Genomic DNA, 14,911 nt, shown 5'->3' with positions numbered 1-14,911 from the left:
TTGATAGGAAGAGGGAAAGAACAGAGAGGATAGGGGAAAGGGGAAGAACAAAGCGAGCTCGGGTGGACGAAGGGTTTATGTAGGACGACCTTTAGTACTGGTTCGTGACACGAACCGGTACTAAAGGTGCTGGAGGGGCCCCAGACTGACAACATCCTGCCACCACTCACTTTAGTACCGGTTTGTGGAACGAACCGGTGCTAAAGGTTCTCCACGAACCAGTACTAATGAGAGCGGCCGGCTAGCCATTGGAACCGACACTAATGCACACATTAGTGCCGGCTCAAAATCAAACCGGCACTAATGTGCTTCACATTTGACCCATTTTCTACTAGTGTCACTTTCATATACTAGTGGGAATTTTTCATTATAGATCTTGTCTTGTATATTACAATGATGGGCTTCCTCAAAATGCCCTAGGTCTTCGTGAGCAAGCGAGTTGGATGCACACCCACTTAGTTTCTTTTTGAGCTTTCATACACTTATAGCTCTAGTGCATCCGTTCCATGGCAATCCCTACTCACTCACATTGATATATATTGATGGGCATCTCCATAGCCCGTTGATATGCCTAGTTGATGTGAGACTATCTTCTCCTTTTTGTCTTCTCCACAACCACCATTCTATTCCACCTATAGTGCTATGTCCATGGCTCGCGCTCATGTATTGCGTGAAGATTGAAAAATTTTGAAAACATGAAATGTATGAAACAATTGCTTGGCTTGTCATCGGGGTTGTGCATGATTTATGTCTTCTGTTGTCAAGTCTCTATGCAACGCTAGTTTTATGTCTTCTGTTGTCAAGTCTCAATCTAAGAAACTTCATTTTTGTCAGACTATTATGTTAAGGTTTTCACTTAATTATTAATGTGAATTTGTGGTTTGGGAGTTCTTTGCTATATATATTATATGTTGTGTATCTGAATACCTATTTTTTCTAGATTATACACTTAGACTCAACTTGCCCAGGCTCCACAAAAATCCTGGCTCCGCCACTGCAATTGATCGAGTTTGCATCTTTAAATGGGTTTGAGTTACATGTGCGGCTGTGGGTTCTAGAGGTCGAAGCGACAATGAGAGAACACAAATGGAGCCGTTGGTACATCGTGAGAAGGGACACACCATCGTGGAGCTGGCAGCTCACAAGGCCACACTTTGCTCACAGCCAGTACCTCCTCACAGAGGAATTGTCTGATGGTTGCGGAGGGGCACGTAATAATGTCGTGTATAAACACAAGCCGAACAGCGGCAGCACCCAAGGTGCCATAGCCATTTAGTCCTCCAAATCACATGTTATCAGACACCGGTTACGTCCCCCGTCTGTAACCCTCCCTTCCGCTGCACTCCTCCTCCTCCCCACCTCGCCATGGCTGCACCTCAACATCCTCCACCCCCACCTCCTCCACCCCCTACACCTCCCAACCCTGGCGGCCCTGGCACTAGCTCTCCGGCGATGCCGGCACGCGCTCAGCAAACCAAGTCGCTACTCACACCCTCCGCCTTCACTCGCACCGGTCCTCTCTTCCTCCCGGACCTCAGTGCCTCGTCCTCGGCGGCTCCCAACTTCTCGCCTCTCGCTGGCGTTTTCATCAACCAGCATGTGCCCCTGGTTCTCTCCCTCAACCCACTGATGACCCACAAGTGTATAGGGGATCTATCGTAGTCCTTTCGATAAATAAGAGTGTCGAACCCAATGAGAAGCAGAAGGAAATGACAAGCAGTTTCAGTAAGGTATTCTCTGCAAGCACTGAAATTATCGGTAACAGATAGTTTTGTGATAAGATAATTCGTAACGGGTAACAAGTAATAAAAGTAAACAAGGTGCAGCAAGGTGGCCCAATCCTTTTTGTAGCAAACGACAAGCCTGGACAAACTCTTCTATAAAGGAAAACGCTCCTGAGGATACATGGGAATTATCGTCAAGCTAGTTTTCATCATGCTCGTATGATTCGCGTTCGTTACTTTGATAATTTGATATGTATGTGGACCAGTGCTTGGGTACTGCCCTTTCTTGGACAACTATCCCACTTATGATTAACCCCTCTTACAAGCATCCGCGACTACAAAAGAAGTACTAAGGTAGACCTAACCATAGCATGAAACATATGCATCCAAATCAGCCCCTTACGAAGCAACGCATAAACTAGGGTTTAAGCTTCTGACACTCTAGCAACCCATCATCTACTTATTACTTTCCAATGCCTTTCCCTAGGCCCAAACAATAGTGAAGTGTTATGTAGTCGACATTCACATGACACCACTAGAGGAGAGACAACATACATCTTATTAAAATATCAAACGAATACCAAATTCACATGATTACTTATAGCAAGACTTCTCCCATGTCCTCTGGAACAAACATAAATACTCACAAATCATATTCATGTTCATAATCAGAGGGGTATTAATATACATAAAGGATCTGAACATATAATCTTCCACCGAATAAACCAACTAGCATCAACTACAAGGAGTAATCAACACTACTAGCAACCCACAGGTACCAATCTGAGGTTTTGAGACAAAGATCAGATATAAGAGATGAACTAGGGTTTGAGAGGGCATGGTGTTGGTGAAGATGTTGATGGAGATTGACCCCCTCCTGATGAGAGGATCGATGGTGATGACTATGGTGACGATTTCCCCCTCCCGGAGGGATGTTTCCCCGGCAGAATAGCTCCGCCGAAGCCCTAGATTGGTTCCGCCAAGGTTCCGCCTCGAGACGGCGGCGCTTCGTGCCGAAAGCTTCCTCCTTATTTTTTCCAGGGCAAAAGACTTCATATAGCAAAAGATGGACATCGGAGGCCTGCCAGGGGGCCCACGAGGCAGGGGGCATACCCAGGGGGGTAGGGCACGCCCCCCGCCCTCGTGGACGGTGGGTGGCCCCCTTGATACGTCTCCAACGTATCTATAATTTTTGATTGTTCCATGCTATTATATTATCTGTTTTGGATGTTTAATGGGCTTTATTATGCACTTCTATATTATTTTTGGGACTAACCTATTAACCGAAGGCCCAGTGCAAATTGTTGTTTTTTTGCCTATTTCAGTGTTTCGCAGAAAAGAAATATCAAACGGAATCCAAACGGAATAAAACCTTCACGAGGATCGTTTTTGGAACAAACGTGATCCAGGAGACTTGGAGTGGACGTCAAGGAAGCAGCGAGGCGGCCATGAGGTAGGAGAGCGCGCCCAGGGGGCCAAGGGCGCCCCCCACCCTCGTGGGCCCCTCGCAGCTCCACCGACCTACTTCTTTCGCCTATATATACTCATATACCCTGAAAACATCCAGGAGCACCACGAAACCCTATTTCCACTGCTGCAACCTTCTGTACCCGTGAGATCCCATCTTGGGGCCTTTTCCGGCACTCCGCCGAAGGGGGAATCGATCACGGAGGGCTTGTACATCAACACCATAGCCTTTTTCGGGTCCATAGTTATTAGCTAGATGGCTTCTTCTCTCTCTTTGGATCTCAATACAGAGTTCTCCGCGATTCTCTTAGAGATCTATTCGATGTAATTCTTTGTGCGGTGTGTTTATCGAGATGCGATAAATTGTGGGTTTATGATCAAGTTTATCCATTGACAATATTTGGTTCTTCTCTGAATTCTTTTATGCATGATTTAAATATCTTTGCAAGTCTCTTCGAATTATCAGTTTGGTTTGGCCTACTAGATTGATCTTTCTTGCAATGGGAGAAGTGCTTAGCTTTGGGTTCAATCTTGCGGTGTCCTTTCCCAGTGACAGAAGGGGAAGCAAGGCACGTATTGTATTGTTGCCATCGAGGATAAAAAGATGGGGTTTATATCATATTGCTTGAGTTTATCCCTCTACATCGTGTCATCTTGCCTAATGCGTTACTCTATTCTTATGAACTTAATACTCTAGATGCATGCTGGATAGCGGTCGATGTGTGGAGTAATAGTAGTAGATGCAGAATCGTTTCGGTCTACTTGTCGCGGACGTGATGCCTATATACATGATCATGCCTAGATATTCTCATAACTATATGCTTTTCTATCAATTGCTCGACAGTAATTTGTTCACCCACCGTAGATTATGCTATCTTGAGAGAAGCCACTAGTGAAACCTATGGCCCCCGGGTCTATTCTCTATTATATTATTTTCCCGTCGACTAGTTATTTCTGTCGCTGTTTATTTTGCAATCTTTACTTTTCAATCTATACAACAAAAATACCAAAAATATTTATCTTATTATCTTTATCAGATCTCACTTTTGCAAGTGGCCGTGAAGGAACTGTGTCGGGGGGATGGACCCTGCGCAGGCAACGGAACCCGGATCCTCTTCAAAAACAATGGGCTTAGCACTGCCCCTCAATATCGGCACGCGCTTGGCCGGGTCGCTCGACCCGGCCAAGCCCCGCAAGCCGGCCAGACTAGCCGACTCGGCAAGATACGTCGACTCGGCCCCAACAACTAGCGCAAGACAGCCGAACCCGGCACGACCAAAGCCTCCTCAACAAGCCAGTGCCACCCGTGGCGTGCTATGCAATCCAGCCGCGGGTCAACTCCCGTCCCATCCAGGCCGTACGATGGGACGAGACCTCAATCAACGATGACCGAGGTAACAGTGCCCCGCCCATGCCTCTGGTCAGCAGGAACGTGGCAACAGTGCCCCTCACCTACCCGCTGACTAGGGCTGGCGTGGCTACAGTGCCCCCGCCTTCACCGCTGACGACAGCAAGCGGCAACCTGATGGAGAGCACTGTACACGACTCGACTCGGCCACACTCTGACGATCGACAAGACGGCGCACAGTCCCCCTAGGCGTGCGGGGCCTGCACCTAGGGGAACCTGGCGAACCACAAGCCCTCAGCGGGACCCAGCCCGGGTTCCCGGACACCGACAATACGGACCCACCGACTTGTAACATTACTACTGTACCCCTAGGGGTTGACCTATAAAACCCCCCAGGAGCCCTCATGCATGGGGAGAGACAAAGGAAGAGAACTCATTCCATCACACACACCTAGTTAGCGACACCCGAGGAGAGGGAACTACCTAAGCCTTGGCCAGCTTCTTCCCTCCTCCATACAGCTCTAGGAGCAACATTGTACTATCAATCATACAACAACACTCGGCAGGACTAGGGGTATTATCTCTCCGGAGAGCCCCGAACCTAGGTATGTCCGGCGTCCCGCGCCCGCTCATGCCAACCTCGCCTCTGGAGTCCACCAGCGCCCTCGAGCCTCCTCCTCTCTTTAGCCATCCCTTGGCATCTACCGTGCGCCCACCACGACAGTTGGCACCCACCGTGGGGCAGCTTGAGGAGCTGGCCAGGAACATGCTTCAGACGGGGCCCTTCTCCTACACCGACGAGTCCATCGCGCTGGCGGACGACGTCGTCGGCGCGCTTGTCGCCTCCTTCACCGCGTTGCGCATCTCCGATGCGTTCGCGGCCGACGAGTACCCCAGCGAGGTGCTCAGCTACTCCGACTCTCTCCTCTCCCTCGGCGGCGGCATTTCCGCCAGGGCAATGGACGTCCACGTGGAGGTCTTCGTCACTGGCGACGGCGCCTCCTCCTTGTCGAGCAAGATGAAGGCCAGGGGGCCCACCACCTTTCCAAGAGGGTGGGGGCGCGCCTGCCCCCCTAGGGCGCGCCCCCCTACCTCGTGGGCCCCCTGGTGCCTCTCCAACTCCAACTCCGACTCTATATATTGTGTTTCAGGGATAAAAAAATCAGAGAGAAGGATTCATCGCGTTTTGCGATACGGAGCCGGCGCCAAGCCCTAAAACCTCTCGGGAGGGCTGATCTAGAGTTTGTTCGGGGCTCCAGAGAGGGGAATCCGTCGCCATCGTCATCATCAACCATCCTCCATCACCAATTTCATGATGCTCACCGCCATGCGTGAGTAATTCCATCGTAGGCTTGCTGGACGGTGATGGGTTGGATGAGATTTATCATGTAATCGAGTTAGTTTTGTTAGGGTTTGATCCCTAGTATCCACTATGTTCTGAGATTGATGTTGCTATGACTTTGCTATGCTTAATGCTTGTCACTAGGGCCCGAGTGCCATGATTTCAGATCTGAACCTATTATGTTTTCATTAATATATGAGAGTTCTTGATCCTATCTTGCAAGTTTATGAGAGTTCTTGAACCTATTATGTGTTATGATCCGTTAACCCCGAAGTGACAATAATCGGGATACTTACCGGTGCTGACCATAGTTTGAGGAGTTCATGTATTCACTATGTTGTAATGCTTTGTTCCGGTACTCTATTAAAAGGAGGCCTTAATATCCCTTAGTTTCCATTAGGACCCCGCTGCCACGGGAGGGTAGGACAAAAGATGGCATGCAAGTTCTTTTCCATAAGTAGGTATGACTATATTTGGAATACATGCCTACATTACATTGATGAACTGGAGCTAGTTCTGTGTCACCCTAGGTTATGACTATTACATGATGAACCGCATCTGGCATAATTCTCTATCACCAATCCATTGCCTATGAGCTTTCCATATATTGTTCTTCGCTTATTTACTTTTCTGTTGCTATTGCTGTCATCACTACAAAATACCAAAAACATTACTTTTACTACTGTTACCTTTTGCTACCGTTACCACTACTATCATATTACCTTTCTACTAAACACTTTGCTGCAGATATTAAGTTTCCAGGTGTGGTTGAATTGACAACTCAGCTTCTAATACTTGAGAATATTCTTTGGCTCCCCTTGTGTCAAATCAATAAATTTGGGTTGAATACTCTACCCTCGAAAACTGTTGCGATCCCCTATACTTGTGGGTTATCAAGACTATTTTTTGGCGCCGTTGCTGGGGAGCATAGCTCTATTCTTTGAGTCACTTGGGATATATATCTTCTTATCATTATGAAGAACTTGAGAGATCCAAAAACCAAGATCTATCCCTCAACTACGAGGGGAGGTAAGGAACTGCCATCTAGCTCGGCACTTGATTCACCTTCTGTTTTGAGTAAGCTTGCGACACCTACACCTGCTTCTGCTATTCGTTCTGATATGTCGCATGTTATCGATGATGCCACTTCTGTTGTACATGATACTTATGATGAAACTACTTCTATGCTTGATACTATTGTGCCACTTGGTGAATTTCTTGATGAACAACTTGCTAGGGCTAGAGAGATTGAAAATATTGAATCTGATAATACTGATGAAAGTGATGATGAAGAATCACTTGTTATTCCTAAGGGTTATGTTTTTGATCAAGAAGCTTCTTTAGCTATTTTAGCTTGCAAACATAGATATGAACTCAAAAGGTTATTAGCTAAATGGAATAAGCAATCTCTAAATGCTAGAATGAAACCTGACTCTGCTTTTGCTACTTCACCTATTTGTGTTACTGATAAGGATTATGAATTCCCTGTTGATCCTGATATAATTACTTTGGTTGGATCTGATCCTTTTCATGGTTATGAATCTGAAACTGTTGTGGCATATCTTACTAAACTGAATGATATAGCCACCATGTTCACTAAAGATGAGAGAACTCATTACTTTTATATCCTTAAAATATTTCCGTTCTCATTAAAGGGTGATGCTAAGATATGGTTTGATTCTCTTGATCCTGGTTGTGTGCGTAGTCCCCAAGATATGATTTATTACTTCTCTGCTAAATATTCCCCTGCTCATAAGAAACAAGCTGCTTTAAGGGATATATATAATTTTGTGCAAATTGAAGAAGAGAATCTCCCACAAGCTTGGGGGAGGCTTCTCCAATTACTTAATGCTTTGCCTGATCATCCTCTTAAGAAAAATGAAATACTTGATATCTTTTATAATGGACTAACCGATGCCTCCAGAGATTACCTGGATAGTTGTGTTGGTTCTGTTTTCAGGGAAAGAACACCGGATGAAGCTGAAATTCTATTGAATAATATGTTGACAAATGAAAATAATTGGACACCTCCAGAGCCAGTTCCCGAGCCTATTCCTAAACCAACTCCGAAGAAGAGGGGTATTCTATTTCTCAGTCCTGAAGATATGCAAGTGGCAAAGAAATCTATGAAAGAAAAAGGTATTGAAGTTGAAGATGTTAAGAATTTGCCTCCTATTGAAGAAATACATGGTCTTAATTTACCGCCTGTTGAAGAAACATATGATCTTAATCCTTTACCTATTGAAGAAACTCATGGTATTGATAAACCGACACAGGTAGTAAAGGTAAATTCTCTCTATAGATATGATAAAGCTGAAATCCCATTTACTAAATTTGCTAGCCCATGCTTAGATGAGTTTGATAAATTTATGGCTAAGCAAGAAGATTTTAATGCTTATTTTGGTAGACAATTGAAATACAATTCAAATATCCTTGAACACTTGGGTGATTATATGGCTAATGTTAAAGATGAACTTAAACTTATTAGTAAACATGCTTCTATGGTTACCACTCAAGTAGAACAAGTACTTAAAGCTCAAAATGATTTGCCCACTGAATTAAATAGTAAGGATAATGATAATGATGTTAGAGTTATGAATAGAGGTGGTAGAATGACTCGGGAACCTTTGTATCCTGAAGGCCATCCTAAAAGAATTGAGCAAGATTCTTAGAGAAATAATATAGATGCACCTAGTTCATCTAAAAAGAAGAAAAAGAAAAATGATAGGACGTTGCATGCTTCTAGTGATCCTATTGTTGAAACACCTGAGAATCCAAATGATATTTCTATTTCTGATGCCGAAACACAATCGGGTAATGAACCTGAAACTAATGATAATGTTAATAATAATGTTCATGATGATGCTCAACCTAGTAATGATAATGATATAGAAATTGAACCTGTTGTTGATCTTGATAACCCACAATCAAAGAATCAATGTTATGATAAGAAAGACTTTGTTTGCTAGGAAACATGGTAAAGAAAGAGAGCCTTGGGTTCAGAAACCCATGCCTTTTCCTCCCAAACCATCCAAGAAAAAGGATGATGAGGATCTTGAGCGCTTTGCTGAAATGATTAGACCTATCTTTTTTGCGTATGCGATTAACTGATATGCTTAAAATGAATCCTTATGCTAAGTACATGAAAGATATTGTTACAAATAAAAGAAAGATACCGGAAGCTGAGATTTCCACCATGCTTGCTAATTATACTTTTAAGGATGGAATACCAAAGAAACTTGGAGATTCCGGTGTACCAACTATACCATGCTCCATTAAAAGAAACTATGTTAAAACTGCTTTATGTGATCTTGGAGCCGGTGTTAGTGTTATGCCTCTCTCTTTATATCGTAGACTTGATTTGAATAAGTTGACACCTACTGAAATATCTTTGCAAATGGCTGATAAATCAACTGCTATACATGTCGGTGTTTGTGAGGATGTGCCTGTGGTAGTTGCAAACGTTACTATTTTAACGGACTTTGTTATTCTTGATATTCCTGAGGACGATAGTATGTCTATTATTCTTGGAAGACCCTTTTTGAATACTGCAGGGGCTGTTATTGACTGCACTAAAGGCAATGTCACTTTTCATGTTAATGGTAATGAGCATACGGTACACTTTCCGAGAAAACAACCTCAAGTTCATAGTATCAACTCCATTGGAAAAATTCCATCGATTATATTTGGAGGTTTTGAATTTCCTCTTCCTACTGTCAAGAAGAAATATGATATTCTTATTATTGGGGATGTGCATATCCCAGTTGAGGTAACATAGTGTTATTCAAAATTTCTCCAGTTCCATGTTATTCGGAATGAGTTCGTTAACAAGACTTGATCAACCTTGTTAGTGGATTCCTTTTGATGATCATGAGATGGATGAAACTAGAAGGCACAACCTTCTGTACCCCACTTTCGCTTTCTGTTATTTATATTAAATAAAATAAAAATAATATTTCTCTGTCTGTTATCTGATTATCCGTGCAATATAAAAATACCCCGAAAATAAAGTTCTCCAAATGCCCTGAAATTTAAATATGATTTTTTCCAGAATATTTGAGAATATTTGGCACTGAGAACACAGTAGGGGGGTCAACCACCTGCCCACGAGGGTGGAGGGCGCGCCCTACCCCCCTGGGAGCGCCCCCTGCCTCGTGGGCCCATGGTGGCCCTCCTCCACTTATCCTTTCACCCATACACTGCTTCTTCCTCCCCCAAACACGAATAACCAGCTCAAACCCGAGTCCAAGCTCGTTTTGCTGCCATTTTTGATCTCCTTGCCCAAAGCACCTCTCACAAAACTGCTTGGGGAGATTGTTCCTTGGTATGTGACTCCTCCATTGGTCCAATTAGTTTTTGTTCTAGTGCTTTGTTCATTGCAAATTTTTGCTGCTTGGTTGACCCTGTTCTTGAGCTTGCATGTCAAATTTATATGGTCAAAAGTAGTTTTGATGCATGATATAGGCTCTAGGCACTTGTAGGAGTAGTTGCTATCAATATTATTGAGTTTGGTTTACTTTTATTTTGAAGTTACTAAAAAATTCATAATTTTTCAGAAAATGATGAAGAGACTTTTGAGGGGCTCATCGAGCCAAAGCTCGAAGGAAAAGGCACCGAAGCCTAAGTATAATCTGCCTCGCACCGCGGAGGTTCTGTTGTGTGAATGACCTTCCGATGATTTCTTGAGAGCATCCGGGATTTATGAAGATTTTTATGAAATGGCTAAGAATGCAGGTCTCACCGCTTTCCTCCACGACCAACACGATCAGTATCTCTTACTCACAAATATCTTTGTGCAAAACTTTCATTTCCATTCTAGGAACTCACCACCTATGGTGGAGTTTTATTTATATGATGAGCATAAGGAGATGTCACTTTATGATTTTTGTCGGGTCTGTTTAGTCCCTTTCGAGGGCAAGACAGAGGAACCACATTGCGAGGATGTAGATGGGTTTATTGATACTATCACTGTAGAGGAAACAAGGAAGGTTTTCGATGCATGAATCACTAGCATATATTTTCATGTTTTACGCTATTTTGCATTATTTGCTAGTCGTTGTTTAATTGGTCGCGGAAACTATGGAAACCTTAGTGTCCCTGATATTATTATTTTGCTCCACGGTTTATACGGTGATACTCTGTTAGTATGGGCGGCATTATTGCTAAACGGTTAAGTCTGAACCGTACAAAGGGCCCCATCTTTGAAGGCATCTATACTTCATGCCTAGCTGCACATTTTAACATACCTATTAGGCATTATGAGAAGGAAGAAAAAGTACTGCCTCGTGTTTATTTAGACTATAAAATTATGGTGGCACATGATTTTATTGTTAAGAATAGGGAAGGAGAGCTTAAATACAAATTGTTCTTTGATAAATATCATCCTGAGACTATTACCCTACGTGCTCCTTCTTTGTTTGATTTATCTGCAGGCAAGTACCTTGTTCCGTTAGAGGCTATTCACGCCTATCGGAACCCTGCACCAGCCATGGAGCCAGAGACGGAACCACAAGTTGATCCTTCACGACAGTTTAATTACCAGTGGGATCCGGAGATGATTGCCAACCAGTGGCAATCGGAGTCTTCTTCTTCTTCGCAGTACGACCCCAACTTTTACTATGGATATCCGCCAGGCCAGCCGTGGCCATAGACCAACTTAGGCCAAAAGCCTAAGCTTGAGGGAGTACGTATTTCCCACCGACATTACATTCATGTTCACACACTCACTGCTAGATGTTGGTGCTCATACTTTTTTATTGTATCATACATGCTAGTTTATTTTCCTTTTTATGCTTTCTTCTTGTGTGTTTGATAAACCTTAAGAAAAACAAAAAAAATTAGTTGTAATTTTTAATCAGTTTAATTTCCATGCTTGTAGTAGTAATTAAAAAGAAAATCCAAAAAGATTTCCTGTTCTTCTTTTGCTTGTTGGGAGCTTTCCCGTGTAAATAGTTTTATTTTTTTTCTTTTCTTTGGGGGTCGATAGGAGAAGACCATAATTAAATTGTTGAAGTGGCTCTTATATGCATTATTGTTGATCCAACAAAAGAGCTCATATTTCCTTGTCTTCTCCTGTTTATTGAATGCTTGCAGATTCTAGCTTAATACAATGCACGTGCACTATTATTATTATTCACGTCATTCGGTCGTGCAAGTGAAAGGCAATTATGACGATATATGATGGACTGACTGAGATGAGAAAGTCTGGTATGAACTCGACCTCTTTTGTTTTTGTAAATATGATTAGTTCATCGTTCCTAATTCAGCCTATTATGAATAAACATGTTTGCAATGACAACTAGAGATCATAGTTTTTTGTGCCATGCTTGATTAGCTATGAGTTATAATGGTTTACCTTGCGTGCCAACATGCTATTAAAATGGTTATGATATGGTATGATAGGGTGGTATCCTCCTCTGAATGATTTAAGTGACTTGACTTGACGCATGTTCACGCATGTAGTTGAAACAAAATCAACATAGCCTTCACGGTATTTATGTTCATGGTGGATTATATCCTACTCATGCTTGCATTCGGTGTTGATTAATTTTAATGCATGTTCATGAATGTTGTTGCTCTCTAGCTCGTCGCTTCCCAGTCTTTTGCTAGCCTTCACCTGTACTAAGCGGGAATAATGCTTGTGCATTGTGACGCCCCCGATTCAATCGTACACTAATCATACACGCAAACGCGTACGATCAAGATCAGGGACTCACGGGAAGATATCACAACACAACTCTACAAATAAAATTAGTCATACAAGCATCATATTACAAGCCAGGGGCCTCGAGGGCTCGAATACAAGAGCTCGATCATAGACGAGTCAGCGGAAGCAACAATATCTGAGTACAGACATAAGTTAAACAAGTTTGCCTTAAGAAGGCTAGCACAAACTGGGATACAGATCGAAAGAGGCGCAGGCCTCCTGCCTGGGATCCTCCTAACTACTCCTGGTCGTCGTCAGCGGGCATCACGTAGTAGTAGGCACCTCCGGTGTAGTAGGAGTCGTCGTCGACGGTGGCGTCTGGCTCCTGGGCTCCAACATCTGGTTGCGACAACCAGGAAGAAAGGAAAGGGGGAAAAGGGGGGAGAAAGCAACCGTGAGTAATCATCCAAAGTACTCGCAAGCAAGGAGCTACACTACATATGCATGGGTATCAAATGGAGTAAGGGTATCATATGTGGACTGATCTGCAGAATGTCGGAATAAGAGGGGGATAACTAATCCTTTCGAAGACTACGCTTCTGGCAGCCTCCGCCTTGCAACATGTAGAAGAGAGTAGACTGAAGACCTCCAAGTAACATCGCATAGCATAACCCTAACCGATGATCCTCCCCTCATCGCCCTGTGAGAGAGCGATCACCGGTTGTATCTGGCACTTGGGAGGGTGTGTTTTATTTAGTATCTGGTTCTAGTTGTCATAAGGTCAAGGTACAACTCCAAATCGTCCTGTTACCGAAGATCACGGCTACTCGAATAGATTAACTTCCCTGCAGGGGTGCACCACATACCCCAACACGCTCGATCCCATTTGGCCGGACACACTTTCCTGGGTCATGCCCGGCCTCGGAAGATCAACACGTCGCAGCCCCACCTAGACCAACAGAGAGGTCAGCACGCCGGTCTAAACCTAAGCGCCCAGGGGTCTGGGCCCATCGCCCTTAGCACACCTGCACGTTGCGAACGCGGCCGAAAGCAGACCTAGCCTAGTGGCCTTCCAGTCCAATCCGGCGCGCGCCACTCAGTCGCTGACGTCACGAAGGCTTCGGCGGATACCACGACGCCGGGATACCCATAACTACTCCCGCGTAGATGGTTAGTGCGTATAGACCAAATGGCCAGACTCAGATCAAATACCCAGATCTCGTTAAGCGTGTTAAGTATCCGCGAACGCCGACCAGGGCCAGGCCCACCTCTCTCCTAGGTGGTCGGAACCTGCCCTGCCGCTCCGCCTCAAAACTCCACTCGCGGGTGCTCCTCAAGCCGACCCGTCTTTAGTCACCACATGTATCATGTATAAAGTATATAGTATATACCCGTGATCAACTCCCGAGTGATCACGGCCCGATAGTATAGCAAGGCAGACGGACAAGAATGTAGGGCCACAGATGGAAATACTAGCATCCTATACTAAGCATTAGGATTGCAGGTAAAGGTATCAACAGTAGTAGCAAGGACAGGCTATGCATCAGTATAGGATTAACGGGAAGCAGTAACATGCTACGCTACTCTAATGCAAGCAGTATAGAGAAGAGTAGGCGATATCTGGTGATCAAAAGGGGGGGCTTGCCTGGTTGCTCTGGCAAGAGAGAGGGGTCGTCAACACCGTAGTCGTACTGGGTAGCAGCGGCGTCGGTCTCGGTGTCTAGCGAGAGAAGAGGGGGAAGAAACAATAAATATAATGCAAACAGATGCATAACGATGCATGACAAGGCAAGTAACGGTGCTAGGGGTGCCCTAACGCGGTATTAGGTGATACCGGTGAAGGGGGATAACATCCGGGAAAGTATCCCCGGTGTTTCGCGTTTTCGGACAGATGAACCGGAGGTGAAATGTTGCAGGTTCACTATGCTAGGGACACGTGGCGGACGAACGGGCTGCGTATCCGAATTCGTCTCGTCGTTCTGAGCAACTTTCATGTACAAAGTTTTTCCATCCGAGCTACGGTTTATTTTATATTAATTTTAAAGATTTAAATCATTTTTAGGATTTATTTATTTAATTTAATCAACATTATCCAGAATAGTGAAGGATGACGTCAACATGACATCATGCTGATGTCAGCAGTCAACTGTGCAGTTGACTGGGTCAACTATGTGTGGGTCCCGCATGTCATTGATTGATTAGGCTAATCAGGGGTTAATTAAGTTAACTAGTAATTAGGTTAACCTAATCAAGATTAATTATTTTAATTTAATTAATTCTTTAATTAATTAATTAATTTAATAATTATTATTTATCTAATTATTTTTATTATTATTATTTTTTTAATTCCTTTTTTTAATTAAAACATTCTGGGCCTGGGGCCC

Source organism: Triticum urartu, chromosome 2A (genome assembly GCF_056163025.1).
Source record: "Triticum urartu cultivar PI428250 chromosome 2A, HENAU_Tu73, whole genome shotgun sequence".
Classification (NCBI taxonomy): domain Eukaryota; kingdom Viridiplantae; phylum Streptophyta; class Magnoliopsida; order Poales; family Poaceae; genus Triticum; species Triticum urartu.
Note: the sequence above shows the minus strand (reverse complement) of the source record.